The sequence below is a fragment of the Littorina saxatilis genome, linkage group LG8 (assembly GCF_037325665.1).
Source record: "Littorina saxatilis isolate snail1 linkage group LG8, US_GU_Lsax_2.0, whole genome shotgun sequence".
NCBI lineage: Eukaryota > Metazoa > Mollusca > Gastropoda > Littorinimorpha > Littorinidae > Littorina > Littorina saxatilis.
The window spans coordinates 52,592,012-52,594,511 of NC_090252.1; positions in this window are offsets into that span (position 1 = coordinate 52,592,012).

Consider the following 2,500-nt stretch of genomic DNA (forward strand, 5'->3'; position numbering starts at 1 on the left):
AGGGAGGGAGGCAGGGAGGGAGAGAGAGAGAGAGGGAGAGAGAGAAACAGAGAGAGAGAGAGGGAGAGAGAGGGAGAGAGAGAGAGGGAGAGAGAGAGAGAGAGGGAGGGAGGGAGGGAGAGAGAGAGAGAGGGGGAGAGAGAGGGAGAGGGGGAGAGAGAGGGAGGGAGGGAGGGAGGGAGAGAGAGGGAGAGAGAGAAACAGAGAGAGAGAGGGAGACAGACAGACAGACAGACAGGTCTAGTTTTCACTGAATTGAAAAGGTAGCTTGAAACTCACCGACAGCAACAAGAATCACCAGGATAAACAGACACACGATGTCGCCATTCCTTGCTTGCTGCTGGCACATGCTGTATCGCGTAGAGTTAATTACAGAGGCTGAAAAAAACTTGTCCTATAACCAGAGGCACCCTTGCTTTCGAAGTGTACACGCCTAAATCAGAGCATGATTTCTGTCGAAAGAAGAATAGACTCTCTGTTCGCAGCTTTGAGTCCAAGCGATTACCCCCCAAAAAAGAAGTGATTTTGCGAGACATGACGTCTTTGCAGAATGACGAATCGTCTGAAAATATGTCATCAGCAGACAAAGTGTTACAACTACTTGAACTGAGTTACTTGTGTTCTGAGTGTATTGAAGTTGCGTTCCTTGCTAATGTTTACTCATAGAGATACGTGCCTTGATTGCGATGGTATACATGTCGTGCCGATTTCACGTAATTGCCGAATACGCGAAATCAGCAGCGTTTTGCCGAAATCGCGTAAAGGCCTCTAAAACTTGCCTATTTCGCGAATTCGGCAGCCGATTACGCGGAATCGGCAGCCGATTACGCGTAATGGGCAAGATGCCCATTCCGCGAAATCGGCAATAGTGAGTTTAGTGTGTATGTGTGTGTGTGTGTGTGTGTGTGTGTGTGTGTGTGTGTGTGTGTGTGTGTGTGTGTGTGTGTGTGTGTGTGTTGTCGATACTGACCATGTGATAATATACTTTTTAGCACGCACGCGCGCGCGCGCACATGCACACACACAGAGAATAGCACGATAATAGGAAAAGATGAACATAACGAATTACGCAAAATTGTGAAAAAGAACGCTCCTGTAGAATACATTCAAGTTAAGCTGCTATTTTCATCTTTCAGTACCACAAACACAGTTTGGCTGACAAGCAGTTTGGTAGTAACTTTTATTTGTTTTTACATTTTAATTACCAGCTCGATGAAATTTTAGAACTAACACGTCACGCCACACTTTCAGAGTGACGTTTCTTTGCTTTGACGTAATAGATTGCACGAGGCTTTAGAAGAGATCGAGGTTTCAAAACAAGCGTCTTCCATTTAGCTGCCTCGACTGCAGGACATTTTTAGTAAAATACACGTAAGTACAGTATGTCGGATATTATACTACATGGCTTGCTGTTTCGTACCAGATTTGCACTCGTTGCTTTTTCAAATAGTGAACAACTCGCTTTCGCTCGCAGTTCAATATTTTAAAAAACAACTCGTGTATATCTGGTACGACACAGCAAGCCATGTAGTATTCTCTATAACCACCCCGCATATCCGGTTGATGCCAATACCAACCCCGTCGCTCGGCATCCGTTTGTTGGACCGCGTCGCCGGAATGCGCACGGCGAGTGTCTCTTCTAAATCTTATTTTGTGTCAATCCTAGACCCGATAACCCTTTTATTATTTGGTGTGTATATATGCGATTGTTTTCCCAAAGTCGTGAACGAAGTGTTTGCTTCGTATAACACGATCTCTGGTGACGAACAGTGTTTTCATTTCACTTCAAGTGTGCAGCCAACAGAATTGTGACTTCTCAACGTGATGTAGCAATTATGTGAGCTTGAACAATGATTCTAAGTTGAAAAAAGGGATTTGAGGAGTAGTCTTGTATCTTTGCAGTACGTCTTTTGGCTGACAGTGTCTTTGGTTGTTCACAGTTTTGCAAGTCGTACCCATGGATTGACCGGTTAGTACCGCGCCTAGTTACTTTTTCAGCCGGTAATCGACCGTGTCAACCTCATGTCATTGACCGCGACGATTTGCTTTCTCTGAACAATTGAATTTACAGCGTGTGTATGCATCTTTTAGAACTTTTTTCCAAGGAACTTTGAAATTGAGATGTGTAAATGATTATTTCCTTTCCTGGAAATGCTTTCGATTGTCAATGTATATTTGTTATTACGTTTTTCCTTGACTATAAGTATAAGAATAAACAATTACAGATTGTTAGGCTTCCTTTTAACACTGTGAGGTTGCAGTCCTGAATTGATGCCTTACCGAAGCTTCGCTTAAGCCAACAATGTCATTTTAGTTCATACTGTCGACAATATGACGGATCGAAATTGGTTTCCTGTGCGCACATACTACTGTTTAAGTTGACTTACCTGCAAGTGTCAAGTCCCAAGACATGAACTTCTTCTTTCACATAGGTCTAGATTGTATCTTCTATTCCCAAGCGTGTTCACTGAAAAACAAGCCCACAACGTGTCTTTCCCTC